Here is a 21,690-nt window from a genome sequence, read left to right as displayed (position 1 = left end):
ACAGTACAACAGTGCATGTTTGGACATTGTAAGTGTAAGTAGGTCATATTTTGAACTGAAATGTAAAAACACTTACTTTCCTCAGCAACATTAGGGTCACCACTGACCCCATCAGGGGCTTCTTCTGCCCATTCTGTGGGTGGTGAAGGCAGCTGGATGGGGGAAGGAGGAGGGATTGGTGAAGGAGGAGGGATGGGGGAAGGAGGCTGGATGGGTGAAGGAGGAGGGTTTGGGGAAGGAGGAGAGATGGGGTAAGGAGGAGGGTTTTGGTAACTAATTTCTGAGGGTGGGTCTGATTGAGAGGGCGAGGGGGGCGGAGAGAATGTTAGGCCAATAGAGGGTGAGGGGGGCTGAGAAGGGGAGTTGGAAGTAGAAGGAGAAGGGGAATGGGAAGGAGGAGAAGGGGTCACAGAAAGAGAATGAGAGGTGGGCTGAGAAGGGGAGTGGAAAGGGGAGTGGGCCTGGGAAGCTGAGGGTGCCTGGGAAGCTGAGTGGGCCTGGGAAGCTGAGGGGGACTGGGAAGCTGAGGGGGATTGGGAAGTGGAGGGGGAGTGAGAAGGGGAGGGGGACTGGGAAGCTGAGGGGGATTGGGAAGTGGAGGGGGAGTGAGAAGGGGAGGGGGACTGGGAAGTTGAGGGGGAGTGAGAAGGGGAGGGGGACTGGGAAGTGGAGGGGGAGTGAGAAGGGGAAGGGGGCTGAGAAGCTGCCTGATGTGGGCTCACTGGCTGTCTTTGCCGTTGTGGTCGTCCTATAATGATATTTGTTGGTAAATTTTATTTGCATGTTAAATTACATACTAAACATTTGTAAATTACACTGTTCTGTTCCATGTAAAAAACACATTTTTTGTTTTTTTTTAAACAACACATTTTAAAATCCTCTTCATGTTGGCCCCAGCAACCAAAATGTTTCCTTAAAATTATTTGGACGCTCATTCCTTAATCTATTCCATTGAGTCATATTGATTGGTCTAGGCAACATCACCAGATCACTATTCAAGCCACCTTATTATATAGACACCACTGATCAAGTTTTTGGGTACAGTTTCCTGCCTGGGTATTCATTCTGTACAACATGCACTTGTTTGGTAACACTTTGACACAGTCAGTACTGTTTGCCCTAACCACACACACTGTCCTATTTTTAAAATTTGTTCACTCAGTGTTGCTATTAGCCTACCACTTAGTGTAAAGTTGCAAATTTTATGCGAATAATCTTATGTAATGTAACTTACTGCGTGCATGCATTTCCCTGATTTGCTGGCGGATCTCCGCCAACAGTTCTGGAGTCCTCCTGCGGAGATCACTCCATCTCCTCTCCAGCTGGATGATTGTTCGCCTGCTGCGGACGCGAGACCGCAGTAGGTGGCGGACCTCCGCGTAGGCCTCGCGCTTAACCCGATTTGGGATGAAGCGCCCAACGCGGCCTACGCGCCGGTCCATCACCGCAACCAGGACGCGGAGCTCCCGCCTGGTGAAAGGTGCCGCACGCATCATGGCAATGGCGTTTTCCTTATTTGGGCATATATTTATAGTGTCTGTTAGCATGTGATTGGTCCAAAATCTATGCTGTCATTTCTAATAACTTTATTGATCTTTGCAATGCTGGGAAGAGCAGAGTGTTAAATCGCACGAGCGGAAATACGCATTCGCAGAAGGAATAAAAAAAATAAAAAAAATACAACCCCAACACAAACACAGACACAGACACACACACAGTTTTGTTTAAATTTCGAAAAAGATCTGTGTACTCACCACAGTTTGTGTGATCATTCAGCTGGACAGTCACAAAGTGGTCAACATTCATTTTCATTTGTTTGTGTGTTTGTTTTAAGAAACATGTTTTTAGGTAAGAAAACAAATAAGGACACTATTTAGCAACATAACATTATTATATTTGAAAATAACACATTGTAAGCTTAACCTGTTTACGGATATTTTTTAATAAAAAAAAAAACAGATTCACACACACCAAAATAATTACACAATGACCTTACAATAGCTTAAAAAAATACAACATTACAAAATGAACATAAGCATACTGTGTTTTTTGTGTTAGAATAATTTTTTTTTTTTTTTAAACTATACCTGAAATATTCTGCAACAATGCTTGCCCTGACTTCGCTCCCCCTCCGTGTAACACTCCCCCCACCGAAGTGTCGGACAACCCCTGGCTCCTCATCAGGCAATTCCTCTGTCTGAGGAAGCTCTACGCTACTCCTTACCGCGATGTTGTGTAGTATAGCGCACAGGACCACTAGTTTACTTGCCATCTCCGGCGAATACATGATGTCGCCACCAGTGCGGTGGAGCACACGAAACCGGCCTTTAAGGACCCCAATTGTGCGCTCCACCAGCTGCCTAGTGGCAGTAAGCGCGGAGTTAAATGCCGTCTGTGGTCCTGGCCTGGGATTACGGTAAGGAGTCATGAGCCAGGGGGTGCAAGGATATCCACGGTCTCCTGTTTGATGAGAATAAAAAATTAGAAAGAGTATATTTTGAAAAAATTAGTAATTTTAGCCCCAAAATAGTGGGCCAACTCACCCAATAACCACATGTCTGCTCGTTGACTTGATCTTAATCTGTGCCATATCCCTGATTGTCTAATGACATACGCATCATGGGAGTTTCCGGGAAACTTTCCATTCAGGGAAAGGATCTGGAGGGATGGCCCACAAACAACCATTACATTCAGAGAATGAAACAGTTTCCTGTTTCTAAAAATTTCTTCATTATGTCTTGGTGGCTGAATAGCTACATGTGTGCCATCCACAACCCCAATAACATGTGGGAAGCGACTACCACCTTCCTCAAATTGCCGCTTCACCACATATAGGGCACCAACATCCAAAGGCATAGCAATAAATTGCTTCACACGCTTTAGAAAAGCCTGGCAGACACGCCGCAGGACCTTACTGAACTGGCCCTGCGACATGCCAGCCAGGTCTCCAACCACATGCTGATAAGAGCCTGTAGCCAAAAAATGTAACACAGCAAGGAATTGTGTCAATGGTGGTATTGCTGTAGGATACCGAATTGAAGACTCCAGATCACTCTCTATTATGGAGAGAGTGTCTAGGATTAGATGTGGTGGCAGCCTGTATCTACGCACAACAACATCATCTGGCATCCCAAAAAGTAGGACACGGGGTTGGAAAATTGGTGGCCTAGCACGCCTCCGTTGCCTTGGTTGATGAGGAGCCGGTTGTGGTTGTGGGGCTGGCGGTTGGGGTGGGAGTGCGGCCGTGGGTTGGGGAGGTAGGGCTTCTGCTGCGATAAACACTGACATCACACACTTTAAAAAAATATAACAGATATGTTGAATAAGACAAAAGCAAACCTCAAAAAATATACAACAAAACATTTAAAAAAAAAAGGGGGTGTCAACTTACTGCAGGAGCATAAGACATATTTTCTGTGATCAATTCAGGATCAAAATGAAAATGATACCAAAAAGGGGAAAAAAAAAATAAAAGTTAGAAACCTACATATTTTAAAAACATTTTAATATAAATAAAAAAAAAAAAAATACTCAGAGCATCAAACACATCACAAACACCTACGAAAACTTTACGCAAAAGAGGCTAAAAAAAAATTACAACACAACAACCAAAGTTATCCCTTTAGTAGCTAGTACAGGCAAGAACAGCACTACTTTGCACAACAATCCTTGAAATAAATTTAACATTTCTTATCAAGATGGCAGACAAACATAAGCAAAACACTTTGAACAAACACAAACAGGCACCAACACAGGCCAAGGGCACTTACCTGCTCCAAAGAAAAAAACAGTCAAATTCGAGTTATAAATCACACTCCTTGAAAACAACAAAAAGGGGTTACTTCACCCAGAAAAATACACCTACAAGAGAACAAAAATGACATTAAAAACAACATAGACACCATTAACACAAACAGGCACCAACACAGGCCAAGGGCACTTACCTGCTCCAAAGAAAAAAACAGTCAAATTCGAGTTATAAATCACACTCCTTGAAAACAACAAAAAGGGGTTACTTCACCCAGAAAAATACACCTACAAGAGAACAAAAATGACATTAAAAACAACATAGACACCATTAACACAAACAGGCACCAACACAGGCCAAGGGCACTTACCTGCTCCAAAGAAAAAAACAGTCAAATTCGAGTTATAAATCACACTCCTTGAAAACAACAAAAAGGGGTTACTTCACCCAGAAAAATACACCTACAAGAGAACAAAAATGACATTAAAAACAACATAGACACCATTAACACAAACAGGCACCAACACAGGCCAAGGGCACTTACCTGCTCCAAAGAAAAAAACAGTCAAATTCGAGTTATAAATCACACTCCTTGAAAACAACAAAAAGGGGTTACTTCACCCAGAAAAATACACCTACAAGAGAACAAAAATTACAGTAAGATCAACATAGTAACATTAGTCCACAAAACAGCAACACTGAAGCACAGGTTTAGTGTAAAAAATGGAGAAACCAAATATATATGTGATAAAAATAATTACAAATAATCGTCAAAAATATAATTTATAAAAAACATTAGGAACAAGACGAATGCACGAATACTCACAAACGGATTTTCGCAAAAATAATGCTATACCGTCTATATTCTAAACGCGAACAAACGGACAAATGTATGTTTGACAATTACTCACTCTGAAAAGCACAATAGCACCTTAACGCACTGCACAACAAACTCCAAACTGACAAATACAAACTCCAAACTACCAACACTCACAGCGTGCAAAGTAGGCCCTTAAATAAGCAGTGCGATCATTACCAAGATTAACACTGTACACCTGTGTGAATGAACGCCCCGCACGTAGGTATAAATAAGCACACACCTCGGCGTACACACGTCATCGCAAACATGGCTTCTCGTGAGGAAATAGCAGCAGAGATGGCCCGCATTGCAGAGCAGCAGATGGCATTGGCGAAAAAACGCCTAGAGTGCCAGAAACGGATGTTGGAATACGCCTCTGCGGATTGTGAAGAGGCAGGACCTAGTACTCTGCAAATGTCTGCTTCTGAGCCCCAACAATTGAGTGGGGATACCCTGCCACACACACATACTGGACAAACTGAGGAGGAATCAGCATTAGCCACACAAACACAACAGACAGAAGCTGCTAGTGAGGAGGAAGATGGTGAGGAGCAGCAGGAAGAAACCTCACAGGCTACCTCCAGACGTAAGAAAAGACAGCCAGCATTCACTAAGAGGGAGTTGCGTGTCTTGGTCACGCAAGCCATGTCCAAAGTACATAGAGGCCCCAAAAACATGGGTGCTGCTACAAAAGATCGCATCTGGAGGGACATCACACATTCTGTGAATGAAGTTGGCTCTGTCGTCAGAACATCGCAGGAAGTTAGACGACGGTAAGTGCATCTTGCCAGTCCTTTTTCGGTGCTAAGTTGTCTTAAAAATGTAGTGACATGTGATGTTATGTATAGCAAACAGAAGCAGAACATGTGTCCTAGATATTTACATACACAAATAATAATACTCTACTTTGCCCCTCTTTCACAATACATATGTAGGTGGGCCGACTTCAAATCCCGCCTGAAGGCAAAGAGGTCTGCGGAGTGGAATGCCTCAAGGGCTACAGGGGGAGGACCATCTGTCGCTGTGGAGTTTACAGACTTGGAGGAGATGGCGATGGCCTGTGTCAGTTATGAGGAGGGCCAAGGGGTGTCTAATATGGACACGGACCTGCCTGAGATCCTGACGGGACATGACTTGCCAGGTAAGTTTACACATGTATTTGTCTGCAATTTAAACAGTATTTATAAACTTAAATCTAATTTTTTATTGTACTCTTTTCCCACACATTCTTCTATTTGCTTGCCACAAAACACAGCACAGGGGGATGATCAGTTTGAGTCACAGGAGGGTTATGTGGCTGAGGCTGAGGTGGAGGGACCTAGTGGGTCTGGCAGTGTGGGGACACAAATCCCACCTCTGCAGGTTCCTACTGGCCCCCCCACCCAACCCTCTGCTATCCCGGAGATCCTGCTTGAAATCGCGAGGTATGGTGAGAGCCTAAATGCGTTTCAAGACGGGATCCTCCGGGAGGTAAGCCAGATAGCTGTCCGGCTCACTGAGCACCGAACCAGTGTTGAGCAAGGTGTTGCTCAACTCTGCCAAGGTCTGGCAGAGATCAGGCAGGGCCAAGAACAACTTGCCTCCTCATTCCAAAGCCTTGCAAATAACATCTTGCAAGGGCTCCAGGCCATCGCTGTCTCCCTTGCCCACAGTGGCAGAGAGCCACCCACATCGGCTCCCTCCCCTGCCCCTGCCCAGGAAGAACAGCCCACTGGGCAGGCCCAACGAAGGTCGCTCCGCAGACCAAGCCAAGAAGAACAGCCTCAGGCGGGGAGAAAAAAAAGAAAGTGATGTCTCTCCAGATGGCCAGCACCCATGTTTTTGATGTTGCCTCTATGTTATTTTGGAGTTGGCTTGTGTGGCCAGAATGGATAACTCCCTCTTAGTGAAATGTATTATTTATGTTTGGAGGTATTGTAGCCTGTGAGTTTTTGGGTATAAACACCTGAGCCATCTTCCTCTTACTAGTGTGCTATGTATTGTTGTGTTTGTGTGGTGGATCCTAATTCCTTCTCAGTTGTGTCAAAATGTTTGTGTGGCAGGGTGTGTAATATGTATTATTTATGATTACAAATTATAATTTAGTCAGAAGCTGAATTTTGCAGAGTACTAAGTTCTGCTCTATCATTTGTGTCAGTGCCATATGCTTGCTGCTTGGTCCATCTCTGCCTGTGAGACTCACGTGTAGCCATGTTGTTTTCATGTTGTGAAATCTTACTACAATAATAAAAAAAAATTAATTAAAAATTGTGCAATTTATTCAAGGTAATGCATTAGGTAAATGTTAGTTCCAGAAAAATTAGGTCAGCATATAGACACTTGTGGACCAATCTGCAATTTCTCCTAAAAAATTGCATCATCCAACAAATACAGGTATGCTTTGCACCACACTTTAATGTCCATATTAAGTAAACTGACACAACACTTTTTAGATTTATCTATTGATCAACAGGACATCATTTAAAACATTGACAAATATTATAAACCAAAATTAATGTAACATTTCTGACAAAATGAAAGGGTATGCTGCATTATTTGGTTGTCGGTTTCTTTAGCAAAAATGTTGCAGCTTGACATTTAAATGTTTATTTCACTTGTTTGTATTTGTTATTCTTACAAACATTAAAAAAAATTAAAAATGTTTACACACCAACAATAACACTACAAACAACCTTATTTGGCAGTGTGTGTGATTTATATGTGAGTAGAATAAACATGTAATGTTGGTTCAGACAATTGCTATTTGCTAACTTTCATCTGCGCAGTAATTAGCTAGTAATTGGCCATCAGATGAATGTGCTCTCCAATTAACAGCTAATTACTGCATACACACTTGGTAACAGTACTTCGCAAATGTAGAGTAACTGCAGACCTACTCGGCTGCTGCGTGAAGGTTGCTACGGTTTCCTATGTTAGATTTAACAGGGACAAGGTATAATTGCGAAAAACACGCCCATTGCGAGTTGCATACTCCCACACTGTACGCCCACTTTCACGCCCATGTCGGAGCATTGCGAAGTCTCGCCTCCGCCACGCCTCCGCCACTCCTCGTTTTCGTTTGCCAGTTACGTGTTGGTTTAAATTTGGCAGTTTTGCACGAATGTCGTACGTATGTACTCGCGCATGCGTATTTACGCTTTTGCGCATGCGCAGACACTTAGTTTTCGTACATTTGCGATGCGATGAATCTCAGCGATCAACTCGGAATGGGGCCCTGGACTGTCTGGTAGCTAATCTTCACTGCTGCCAACATAGAGACCTCCAATCAATCTGAAGTAAACTTTGAAGCCCGGAAAGCTTTACATAAACTTCAAATATGAATCGGGCACACAAAAACTGACAACATGGGACTTACATTTTGACCACAAGATAACATATGTCCTGAATTAAGGGTCTTCATGAAAATGGTCTCAAATTAATTTGATAAGATCTACTTGAAAAAGGAGACAGAGAACCTTACATCACGCACACACTTGACACCAAATGAAAGGAAGGTTCTAAAAGAAATCCAAGATTGGCAAGATATCCTCATGAGCTAGCAGATAAGGATAGAGATATGGTCATCTGAGTAAGGGATATGTATATAAGAGAAGCCAACAGGCAGTTGGATGACTACAGACGTTACTAAATGATTCTCTTTAGTTCAGTGTCTAATTAAAGCCTTCAATAAACATGTCATCACCTCATAAGAACATGGGTATTAACAAACTAAGAAACCTAGGACTCCAGTGTACTAATAGCTACCCAATGCATGCTACACACCATCAAGTACACTAGACCAATAGTGTCTGGCATAGAATAACAAACACAGCAAGCAAATTTTAGCCTTCCTATGTCTATGACACTTTAGATGCCCTCCACAAACTGCATGATATTAAGCTGGAAGAGATCCAATTCTTGGTGACATTGGATGTAGAAGCTCTCTATACCAGCATCAGTCATGCTAATGGAATTCGCGCAGCCAGATTCTTCATGATGATGGAATTCTGTAGAGATGTTTATGACTTCCTCATACAGTGTCTACATTTTGTACTGCACAACAATTTCTTTAACTTTGATTATAAATATTACTTACAGAGAAGAGGGACTGTAGTGGGGGCAGCATGTACACCCACCTATGCCAATCTGTTTTTGAGGTGGTGGAGAGAGATTGTTTTACATATAAATCATGAACATAGATGATATCCTTGTAATGTGGGATGGTTACATGCAACTATTGTTATTGTTTATTGAAACACTTATCAATAATCTGAACATCCCCCGTACCCACAATACCCCCCAAGAAAGATTACCCTTCTTAAATCTTATCTACAAAAACAATGAGTGTATGATCACCACAGATCTGTATAGGAAGGAAACATAAATGAATAGCCTGCTCCACCATACGCCTTTCACTTCCCCCACCAATTAAAATATAAAGAAGGTGGAATGCCTCTGACTAAGAAGAAACTGCTCAGATAAGAGTAAATACAAAGAACAGAGGGCCTTATTCAGGTTGGATTGCAAAATTTGAGAATCGCAATCCAGCAAATATTGAACGACTGCTCATGCGCAGAGTTTGCATTGAACATGCGCAAGGGGAAATAGCGACATAAATTGCATACAGATAGTAATTGCAATGCAGCCGCTGTTTGACATTTCTGGGCAGAAACCTGCCATTTTCTAGGTGTGTCTGAAAAAATGCAGGCGTACCAAGCGCTTTTAAGTAGTGATGAGCGGGTTCGGTTTCTCAGAAACCGAACCCCCCCGAACTTCACGCTTTTTACACGGGTCCGAGGCAGACTCGGATCTTCCCGCCTTGCTCGGTTAACCCGAGCGCGCCCGAACGTCATCATCCCGCTGTCGGATTCTCGCGAGGCTCGGATTCTATCGCGAGACTCGGATTCTATATAAGGAGCCGCGCGTCGCCGCCATTTTCACACGTGCATTGCGATTGATAGGGAGAGGACGTGGCTGGCGTCCTCTCCGTTTAGACTAGAGTAGAGACACTTGATTGTTGATTTACTAATTTTGGGGAGCATATTAGGAGTACTACTTGCTGTTGCTGATAGTGTGACCAGTGACCACCAGTTTAATTAATCCGTTCTCTGCCTGAAAAAAAACGATGCACAGTGTGACACAGTCACATACCATATCTGTGCTCAGCCTCAGTGTGCTGCATCATATGTAATACTGTATATCTGACTGTGCTGAGTGCTCACTGCTCACACAGCTTAATTGTGGGGGAGACTGGGGAGCAGTTATAGCAGGAGTACATATTTTAAGTACAGTGCACACTTTTGTTGCCAGAGTGCCACTGCCAGTGTGACTGACCAGTGACCACTGACCACCAGTATATTGTGATTGTCTGCTGACCACCAGTATATTGTGATTGTCTGCCTGAAAAAGTTAAACACTCGTCGTGTGGTGTTTTTTATTCTATAAACGCATTCTGCTGACAGTGTCCAGCAGGTCCGTCATTATATAATATATACCTGTCCAGCTGCAGTAGTGATATATATATATTTTTTATATCATTATCATCCAGTCTATATTAGCAGCAGACGCAGTACGGTAGTCCACGGCTGTAGCTACCTCTGTGTCGGCAGTCGCTCGTCCATCCATAATTGTATACCACCTACCCGTGGTGTTTTTTTTTTTTCCTATCTTCTTGATACTAGTAGCTTACTTTAGGAGTCTGCAGTGCTGAGCTGACAGTGTCCAGCAGGTCCGTCATTATATAATATATACCTGTCCGGCTGCAGTAGTGATATATATATATTTTTTATATCATTATCATCCAGTCTATATTAGCAGCAGACGCAGTACGGTAGTCCACGGCTGTAGCTACCTCTGTGTCGGCAGTCGCTCGTCCATCCATAATTGTATACCACCTACCCGTGGTGTTTTTTTTTTTCTATCTTCTTGATACTAGTAGCTTACTTTAGGAGTCTGCAGTGCTGAGCTGACAGTGTCCAGCAGGTCCGTCATTATATAATATATACCTGTCCGGCTGCAGTAGTGATATATATATATTTTTTATATCATTATCATCCAGTCTATATTAGCAGCAGACGCAGTACGGTAGTCCATGGCTGTAGCTACCTCTGTGTCGGCAGTCGCTCGTCCATCCATAATTGTATACCACCTACCCGTGGTGTTTTTTTTTTTCTATCTTCTTGATACTAGTAGCTTACTTTAGGAGTCTGCAGTGCTGAGCAGTGTCCAGCAGGTCCGTCATTATATAATATATACCTGTCCGGCTGCAGTAGTGATATATATATATTTTTTATCTCATTATCATCCAGTCTATATTAGCAGCAGACGCAGTACGGTAGTCCACGGCTGTAGCTACCTCTGTGTCGGCAGTCGCTCGTCATCCATAAGTATACTAGTATCCATCCATCTCCATTGTTTACCTGAGGTGCCTTTTAGTTGTGCCTATTAAAATATGGAGAACAAAAATGTTGAGGTTCCAAAAATAGGGAAAGATCAAGATCGACTTCCACCTCGTGCTGAAGCTGCTGCCACTAGTCATGGCCGAGACGATGAAATGCCATCAACGTCGTCTGCCAAGGCCGATGCCCAATGTCATAGTACAGAGCATGTAAAATCCAAAACACCAAATATCAGTAAAAAAAAGGACTCAAAAATCTAAAATAAAATTGTCGGAGGAGAAGCGTAAACTTGCCAATATGCCATTTACCACACGGAGTGGCAAGGAACGGCTGAGGCCCTGGCCTATGTTCATGGCTAGTGGTTCAGCTTCACATGAGGATGGAAGCACTCAGCCTCTCGCTAGAAAAATGAAAAGACTCAAGCTGGCAAAAGCACAGCAAAGAACTGTGCGGTCTTCGAAATCACAAATCCACAAGGAGAGTCCAATTGTGTCGGTTGCGATGCCTGACCTTCCCAACACTGGACGTGAAGAGCATGCGCCTTCCACCATTTGCACGCCCCCTGCAAGTGCTGGAAGGAGCACCCGCAGTCCAGTTCCTGATAGTCAGATTGAAGATGTCAGTGTTGAAGTACACCAGGATGAGGAGGATATGGGTGTTGCTGGCGCTGGGGAGGAAATTGACAAGGAGGATTCTGATGGTGAGGTGGTTTGTTTAAGTCAGGCACCCGGGGAGACACCTGTTGTCCGTGGGAGGAATATGGCCATTGACATGCCTGGTGAAAATACCAAAAAAATCAGCTCTTCGGTGTGGAAGTATTTCAACAGAAATGCGGACAACATTTGTCAAGCCGTGTGTTGCCTTTGTCAAGCTGTAATAAGTAGGGGTAAGGACGTTAACCACCTCGGAACATCCTCCCTTATACGTCACCTGCAGCGCATTCATCATAAGTCAGTGACAAGTTCAAAAACTTTGGGCGACAGCGGAAGCAGTCCACTGACCAGTAAATCCCTTCCTCTTGTAACCAAGCTCACGCAAACCACCCCACCAACTCCCTCAGTGTCAATTTCCTCCTTCCCCAGGAATGCCAATAGTCCTGCAGGCCATGTCACTGGCAATTCTGACGAGTCCTCTCCTGCCTGGGATTCCTCCGATGCATCCTTGCGTGTAACGCCTACTGCTGCTGGCGCTGCTGTTGTTGCTGCTGGGAGTCGATGGTCATCCCAGAGGGGAAGTCGTACTCGTAAGACCACTTTTACTACTTCCACCAAGCAATTGACTGTCCAACAGTCCTTTGCGAGGAAGATGAAATATCACAGCAGTCATCCTGCTGCAAAGCGGATAACTGAGGCCTTGGCATCCTGGGCGGTGAGAAACGTGGTTCCGGTATCCATCATTACTGCAGAGCCAACTAGAGACTTGTTGGAGGTACTGTGTCCCCGGTACCAAATACCATCTAGGTTCCATTTCTCTAGGCAGGCGATACCGAAAATGTAAACAGACCTCAGAAAAAGACTCACCAGTGTCCTAAAAAATGCAGTTGTACCCAATGTCCACTTAACCACGGACATGTGGACAAGTGGAGCAGGGCAGGCTCAGGACTATATGACTGTGACAGCCCACTGGGTAGATGTATGGACTCCCGCCGCAAGAACAGCAGCGGCGGCACCAGTAGCAGCATCTCGCAAACGTCAACTCTTTCCTAGGCAGGCTACGCTTTGTATCACCACTTTCCAGAATACGCACACAGCTAAAAACCTCTTACGGCAACTGAGGAAGATCATCGCGGAATGGCTTACCCCAATTGGACTCTCCTGTGGATTTGTGGCATCGGACAATGCCAGCAATATTGTGTGTGCATTAAATCTGGGCAAATTCCAGCACATCCCATGTTTTGCACATACCTTGAATTTGGTGGTGCAGAATTATTTAAAAAACGACAGGGGCAAGCAAGAGATGCTGTCGGTGGCCAGAAGAATTGCGGGACACTTTCGGCGTACAGGCACCACGTACAGAAGACTGGAGCACCACCAAAAACGCCTGAACCTGCCCTGCCATCATCTGAAGCAAGAAGTGGTAACGAGGTGGAATTCAACCCTATATATGCTTCAGAGGTTGGAGGAGCAGCAAAAGGCCATTCAAGCCTATACAATTGAGCACGATATAGGAGGTGGAATGCACCTGTCTCAAGCGCAGTGGAGAATGATTTCAACGTTGTGCAAGGTTCTGCTGCCCTTTGAACTTGCCACACGTGAAGTCAGTTCAGACACTGCCAGCCTGAGTCAGGTCATTCCCCTCATCAGGCTTTTGCAGAAGAAGCTGGAGACATTGAAGGAGGAGCTAACACAGAGCGATTCCGCTAGGCATGTGGGACTTGTGGATGGAGCCCTTAATTCGCTTAACAAGGATTCACGGGTGGTCAATCTGTTGAAATCAGAGCACTACATTTTGGCCACCGTGCTCGATCCTAGATTTAAAACCTACCTTGGATCTCTCTTTCCGGCAGACACAAGTCTGCTGGGGTTCAAAGAACTGCTGGTGACAAAATTGTCAAGTCAAGCGGAACGCGACCTGTCAACATCTCCTCCTTCACATTCTCCCGCAACTGGGGGTGCGAGGAAAAGGCTCAGAATTCCGAGCCCACCTGCTGGCGGTGATGCAGGGCAGTCTGGAGCGACTGCTGATGCAGGGCAGTCTGGAGCGACTGCTGATGCTGACATCTGGTCCGGACTGAAGGACCTGACAACGATTACGGACATGTCGTCTACTGTCACTGCATATGATTCTCTCCCCATTGAAAGAATGGTGGAGGATTATATGAGTGACCGCATCCAAGTAGGCACGTCAGAAAGTCCGTACTTATACTGGCAGGAAAAAGAGGCAAATTGGAGGCCCTTGCACAAACTGGCTTTATTCTACCTAAGTTGCCCTCCCACAAGTTTGTACTCCGAAAGAGTGTTTAGTGCCGCCGCTCACCTTGTCAGCAATCGGTGTACGAGGTTACATCCAGAAAATGTGGAGAAGATGATGTTCATTAAAATGAATTATAATCAATTCCTCCGTGGAGACATTGACCAGCAGCAATTGCCTCCACAAAGTACACAGGGAGCTGAGATGGTGGATTCCAGTGGGGACGAATTGATAATCTCTGAGGAGGGGGATGTACACGGTGATATATCGGAGGATGATGATGAGGTGGACATCTTGCCTCTGTAGAGCCAGTTTGTGCAAGGAGAGATTAATTGCTTCTTTTTTGGTGGGGGTCCAAACCAACCCGTCTTTTCAGTCACAGTCGTGTGGCAGACCCTGTCACTGAAATGATGGGTTGGTTAAAGTGCCACTCCTAGATGGGCCAGGTGTTTGTGTCGGCCACTTGGGTCGCTTATCTTAGTCACAGAGCTACCTCATTGCGCCTCTTTTTTTCTTTGCGTCATGTGCTGTTTGGGGAGTAGTTTTTTGAAGGGCCATCCTGCGTGACACTACAGTGCCACTCCAAGATGGGCCAGGTGTTTGTGTCGGCCACTTGGGTCGCTTATCTTAGTCACAGAGCTACCTCATTGCGCCTCTTTTTTTCTTTGCATCATGTGCTGTTTGGGGAGTAGTTTTTTGAAGGGCCATCCTGCGTGACACTGCAGTGCCACTCCTAGATGGGCCAGGTGTTTGTGTCGGCCACTTGGGTCGCTTATCTTAGTCACAGAGCTACCTCATTGCGCCTCTTTTTTTCTTTGCGTCATGTGCTGTTTGGGGAGTAGTTTTTTGAAGGGCCAGCCTGCGTGACACTGCAGTGCCACTCCTAGATGGGCCAGGTGTTTGTGTCGGCCACTTGGGTCGCTTAGCTTACTCACACAGCTACCTCATTGCGCCTCTTTTTTTCTTTGCGTCATGTGCGGTTTGGGGAGTAGTTTTTTGAAGGGCCAGCCTGCGTGACACTGCAGTGCCACTCCTAGATGGGCCAGGTGTTTGTGTCGGCCACTTGGGTCGCTTAGCTTACTCACACAGCTACCTCATTGTGCCTCTTTTTTTCTTTGCGTCATGTGCTGTTTGGGGGGTGTTTTTTGGAAGGGCCATCCTGCGTGACACTGCAGTGCCACTCCTAGATGGGCCAGGTGTTTGTGTCGGCCACTTGGGTCGCTTAGCTTAGCCATCCAGCGACCTCGGTGCAAATTTTAGGACTAAAAATAATATTGTGAGGTGTTCAGAATAGACTGAAAATGAGTGGAAATTATGGTTTTTGAGGTTAATAATACTTTGGGATCAAAATGACCCCCAAATTCTATGATTTAAGCTGTTTTTTAGGGTTTTTTGAAAAAAATACCCGAATCCAAAACACACCCGAATCCGACAAAAAATATTCGGTGAGGTTTTGCCAAAACGCGTTCGAACCCAAAACACGGCCGCGGAACCGAACACAAAACCAAAACACAAAACCCGAAAAATTTCCGGCGCTCATCACTACTTTTAAGGAGGGCCTGTGATGTCAGCGATGACCACTTCCAGCTTCTTGTGTCGCCAGAATTGTGGACGATCTTTCCTGGTGCAGATTGGAAAAATCTGTGATGTTCCGGTAATTGCCTATGGTTTTGCGATCAGAACACACATTGCGATGCATTCACAATTTCTGCAATGGGCTTTCTTTCTCTTTTTCTAGGCACAACTATTTGATCGCAGCAACTGCTTTTTAGCAGAAACTACAACCCTTGCTGAATTAGGTGCTGAGTGCAGAGCTCTCACAGATTTGTAACACAGCCATCAAAAAAGCACAAAGAGCAGTACAGCAGATCAATAGATAAAGCACAATCTTTGAAAGTAACAAACAAAACCATAAAAAGGACAAAATTAGATTTGTGGGAAACCGATTATTATGTATCATGATTCATGACATAACACACACCCAAGTATATGTAATATGCACTACCTACAGTATTTTCACCTTTGACATTTTTTTCCCAATACAATTTTAAATTCTTTATTGCTTGCGCTCGCCACACTGCGTGTCGTGGACACCCACAGAGGAAGAAAAGCCTGTGGTGCCGGTGGCGGCCGCATTTCACCGCCTGTCGGGATTCCACTATCGGCATTGTGGGGCCGATTCAGACCTGATCGCTGCTGTGCATTATCGCACAGTGGGCGTTCAGGTCTGAACTGCGGATGCGTATGCACCGCAATGCGCAGGCGCTTCCGTCCGCAGTACCGGCACCAGCACCGACGGGATGGTACGAAAAATCACATCGCACCGGCAAACACAAGGAGATTGACAGGAAGAGGGCATTTGTGGGTGGCAACTGACCATTTTTGACGAGTGTCCAGATTAACGCAGGAGGGACCAGGCATTTGGAGGGAGGGTTTCTGATGTCAGCTCCGGCCCCGATCATCGCAGCAGCTGAGTAAGTCCTGGGCTGGGCAAAGACTGCACAAAATTATTTTGTGCAGTCTCTGCAACACATCCGAAAGCACACATACACAGCGGTTTCCCCCTCCCCCTGTAGACGGCGACTACCTGATCGCAGGGATGCAAAAAATGCGCTCTAGTGATCAAGTCTGAATTACCCCCTGTGACCGCTGGGATCCTGACAGGCGGTCTTGTGGATGCCTCCCACTGAGGGAACCCAGTCATTACAAACTTCTACATTACAAACTTCGTAGTATTCTTGTTTTTAATGTTAATAACTCTTGTCCAGAACATTACTAATGACTTCACTGCATGCCTATGAATATTTCTAACAGACGCTTTTCAAACTCCTTTTATTTGCCAGACTGTGGACCTAATTCATGTTTGTATGGAGATGCACTTGCAATTACGATTTTTTAGGCGATGGAATTGCTAATTATCGCAAGTGAATCAGCCGCCAGAAAAGATGATAGATGCCCACTGGAGCCATCGCAAACTCATTCGCAACTGCGTACACATGCACAGCCTACACGCAATAATGAGGAACAACAACTGCCAGGGTAGCCCTGTGGGTATGCAGACAGGACACGGCAGTAACGACGCAGACGCCATGTTTTGGTACGTACATGATCGCAGCTGACTGCATGTACACCCTGAAAACGACCGTGATAAGCCTGCGTTTTTGCTGCTACTCCCCATTACCACCCCCCAAATGGCCTCTTCCTGTCAATCTGTCTGTGACATAATTCTTACTGTGCGTGGACTCGCAAAGGCAACCTGACACATGCCCAGTGCGATCGTGGCAAACATGAATTAGGCCCCATATGTCTATCAACCTAGAGATGTGCCCTAATAGACACCTGTAGCTACTGTAACTACATTATTTCATTGTCAGAAACAATTGGCCATCATCCTAATGATAATAGGATTGACTCCCTCTACGCATATAGGAAAACTGTAGAATAGGAGTTACAGAATAAAAAGGAACAAAACCATCTGCACACATCTCAATATTTTCAAGTATTTACTGAAAATTCCATATTGTTACTATAGAAATGGTATTTGTTTTGGAGGGGATTCGGTTATGTGACAGGCGGCCCGGAGACCGCCGGTCACTATACCGCCGCCGTATCTCGCACGGTGTAAAGCCCGATAGTTGGCATGAAGACTGACAGGGACTATTCTCACTCCTGGGTGTCCACAAAACCCATAGAGTGGGAATAGAACCTGTGGTGAGCGCAGCCAGCCACCGAGCCCGCAGCGTGGCGTACGCAGCGCGCCCGCAAGGAGACTCTTAGCACTCGCCCCGCTGCCGGCATTCTGACAGACGGGATGCCACTGTAGGCATGACATCCCGTCTGCTTGCAAATCGTATGTATTCTGTAGCTTGCCTACATTTTCTCTGCCTACTGTATGCTATGTATTGGATGCAACAAAAGATGATAATTATTGTGAAATGATTTAATTCATAATGCAATATAAAGTTATATTTACTGTATTGTGATTGTGGGTCCTATTAAGATTCTTTATTAGAGGGATTCCCCCCTCACAATTTTTAATACACTTTTTGTTCAAAGTCTGCTTCAATGTATTTGCTTGTACTTTAATTAAATATACTTGCTTATGTATACATGTACAATCTGAATTCCATTGTACCACCAAAAAAATTCTGATTGCATCTTTGCATAACATAGCACTGACATGGGAGCTCAAAATTACCATATGATAATGGTGATAACACTTTTGAAATTACTTTAATTACCTAAATGAGATATACTTTATGCATATATGCAGAATGGGTCCATTCACTGAGATTCTTTTTTTTTTTTTTTGTAATTTGTTGGACTATTATTTAGAATGTCTACTTAATTGTAAGTCACTAATAAGACAGATGGATACATTTTCTATTCATCTATTATTCATAATTACATACTACTCCTGTGTGTTTTTTTTCCTTTTTTGCATTTTTTTGTAAAAGCTTTTGTATTTCAGAAATATTAGTAAATAATGTCAGGCATGAGAGATACTGTATGTATACTTGCCCATGTGCCTTTATTTTCTAGTTGCTGAAGCAAAGAGGCACTTACATAAACATTTCATGTTTGCTGAAGCAAATGAGTCCCGATAAATCAACAAGACACTCATAAAGATTTGTAATGGGAAAATATATCGGACCATTATTTAAAATTGTGAATTGTAGTTTTTAGTGACAGTCTGCGATAAGTATCCGTTTTAATGATACTTGCGGCCGTGTCTCTGTAATTAATCAAAATATAGAACTAGATTTTGCTTAGTTGTGTCTTGTTGTAATATATACCAACAATCCTTGTCTCTATGAGTGATAAATAAGTAATATACAGTATTATATCTTGTGGACTGAAAACTGCCATGATGGCCTGTCTCAAAGTAAAGGCACTACAATAATTAGAAATGTGTATTCTTTGTTTATAATGTGAGAATGTATACTTTTATCAAGTCATATAAAGTAAATTAAATATGCTACTAGACTCTCTTATAGATAAATGAATGATTTCAGTGCAACAATTGGCATGCTTTGAACAATTCCATGGAAAATACCTTTAAGTTTTGTACAAATAGGATCCATAGGGATCTGGGGCATTGCACAGGGAACAATGCATCTGAAGTCTTTCCGGTATTGATAGTGCACCATATGTGTGCTGGGTGGGCACACTTTTTATGATGGACTGCTGGGTTATTACTACGTCACTCTGCCTTCCACCCCCAGCTATTATTGGTTTCCAGAGGATAAGATGATGCAGGATAGGATTCGAATGCTGGTGGCAGTGCCGTAACTAGGCATTTTAGCGCTGTGTGCAAGAAGCGGCATTGATGCCCCCCCACCTTATGTAAAATATGGGCAGTGCGCGCTGTAGGCGTGCGGGAAAACATTAGGGGCGTGGCTTCATGGGGAAAGGGTGTGGCCACAAAATAATACCAATTCATACTATGGTGCACAGTAGTCTCCATTATTCAAATTACACCGCACAGTAGCGCCACTACACCAGGTAGAGCCCCTTTTACACATTAGGGCAGACAGTCCCCCTTTTTACACATTACGGCAGACAGTCCCCCTTTTTACACATTACGGCAGACAGCATCCCCCTTTTTACACATTACGGCAGACAGCATCCCCCTTTTACACATTACGGCAGACAGCGTCCCCCTTTTTACACATTACCGCAGACAGTGTCTTCCTTTTTACACATTACGGCAGACAGCGTCCCCTTTTTACACATTACGGCAGACAGCGTCCCCCTTTTTACACATTACCGCAGACAGTGTCTTCCTTTTTCCACATTATGGCAGACAGCGTCCCCTTTTTACACATTACGGCAGACAGTGTCCCCTTCTTACACTTTACGGCAGACAGCGTCCCCCTTTTTACATATTACGGCAGACAGCGTCCCCTTTTTACACATTACAGCAGCCAGTCCCCCTTTTTACACATTACGGCAGACAGCGTCGATAGAGAAAGAGAGACAGACATACAGACACTTACCATCTCTCCCTGCTGTCCTCTGTGACTCTGGCTGGTTCTGCTGTGCTGTGCTGGGGCGGGCTGCGGCTGGGCAATGGAGCTGAGCGGCGCCTGCGGCTGGAGCATGCTTGCGGGTCCTCCTCTCTCTGTACAGTGGAGCTGAGAAGGCCTATAGCGGGGAAATGCTGGCGCCTGGTGGGTCCTCCCCACTCCGATACTCCTTACAGTGGAGCTGAGGCGGCTTGCTGTGCTGGGGCGGGCTACGGCTGGACAATGGAGCTGTACGGAGCTCTGATGCTCCATACAGTGTTAAACAGGGCCGTGACTGTGCTCTCCCCAGGGCTCTGCGCTTTGTGCGAGGCCCCACTCGCACACACCTAGTTACGGCCCTGCCTGGCGGTCAGGATCCTAGTAGCCAATATACCAATGCCGATCCCGAAAGAGGATTTCACGGACCGCCGGAGAGGTCAGCCGCGGTGGGTGGGTGGCTGGGGGGGGTCAGGTTTAGGCTGTGGGAGGAGGGTTAGTAATAGGATGTGGGGGCGAGGCTTAGGGATAGGCTTCGGGAAGAGGGACTTAGGGTTAGGCACCACCGGGAAGGATTGGGCACCACCAGGGAGGGTTAGAGTTAGGCTGCAGAGGGAAGGGTTAGGTTCAGGCTGCGAGTAAGGAGGGTTAGGGCTACATTGTTCTTATCTCTTTGGTGTCAGGATCCTCAGCTTTGGGATGCCGCTGTCGCTATTTTGGCTGCTGGCATACCAAGCGACCGGGATCACGATACCATCCTGATGGTGCCTGTCACTCACAGGGAAGGCAGGCGGAAGCTGGCTGCACAAGGTGGCATAGCCACAAGGTACAAAAAAGGGGCAGGACCTAGCGACACAATCCGTCTGTGGCTGCAGACCCTGACATAGGGACCTGAGTCTATAAAGGCTCAGGTACCCGGCGTCCACTTGATAGTGGATGCCATTTTAGCCGGGGGCACAGGACAGGAGGAAAGAGGTCCCATGGTACCCTGCCATTGGAAGGGCATGTGGAAGGGGCAAAGTCCAATAAGTAAAGGGCCCCTTTGAAGAACCCCACTGTGCCTTCAGTGAGAAGATCGTGTGCAGTGGAGAGAGTTCCTGTACAGTGTGACCTCCTGCAGCAGACCAGTAAGTGCTGTCTGGTGCCAAAGTTGAAGATGATAGATCTACTGTGAAGAGACAGCCATATGTGAGAGGGTGAGTGTCTCTATGTGATATTTAATGCTGGATCCCAGGTTGAAAGCCCCTGGAGAATTGAGGAAGGGGTTGTTGCAAGATGGCAGCGAGGCTATAGGGGAATCCTGTTGAAGAATCCTGAGTAACCGTATACTTAAGTGGAAGAGCCCAGCAGTGGAAGGGTTTAAGGACTGCATAAGGTGAATGTTGTCAGCATGTAAGATGAAAGGTCCCTGCATAGTGGGATATGTATTAGCAGCAGAATCCTTGGACTTAGAGGATGGTAGTATGCCTGAAGAAGGTATATGTGGAGTGATGGAAGGAGAGAGGGTCCCTGTGTATTGGGATGTTTTTGTACGTTAGAAGTCTCCTATCAGGGTTGAGACGAGGGAAATGAATTTCGGATTTGGAGACCCCTGTATGCTGTATGACGTAATTGTTGGACTGACATGCTGTAGAACTACTGTACCCAGCAACATCGGGTATGTGCTGTCTTCTCAATGCTGTGCCATATGCGTAAGACTGCGCTGGAGGTGTTTGTTTGGAGTGGATTCTATACCTAACCTTTTGTAACCATCAAACTTAAACTATACAGCTTTTACCATCTGCTGAAATA

The 21,690-nt window shown here is 45.1% G+C and overlaps 1 long non-coding RNA gene across 1 annotated transcript; it reads right to left on the bottom strand.

Moving 5' to 3' along the window:
• Positions 1 to 605: 605 nt before the first annotated feature.
• Positions 606 to 2,632, bottom strand: LOC134911741 (uncharacterized). Its single transcript, XR_010176806.1, has 4 exons — positions 2,544 to 2,632; positions 2,088 to 2,460; positions 1,755 to 1,776; positions 606 to 748 (listed from the first exon to the last, which is right to left on the bottom strand). It is a non-coding gene; the product is annotated as an uncharacterized LOC134911741 (long non-coding RNA).
• Between the last annotated feature and the right edge of the window lie 19,058 nt (positions 2,633 to 21,690).

This window comes from Pseudophryne corroboree, chromosome 4 (assembly GCF_028390025.1).
Source record: "Pseudophryne corroboree isolate aPseCor3 chromosome 4, aPseCor3.hap2, whole genome shotgun sequence".
Lineage (NCBI taxonomy): Eukaryota > Metazoa > Chordata > Amphibia > Anura > Myobatrachidae > Pseudophryne > Pseudophryne corroboree.
This window is presented reverse-complemented; position numbering and strand designations above follow the sequence as displayed.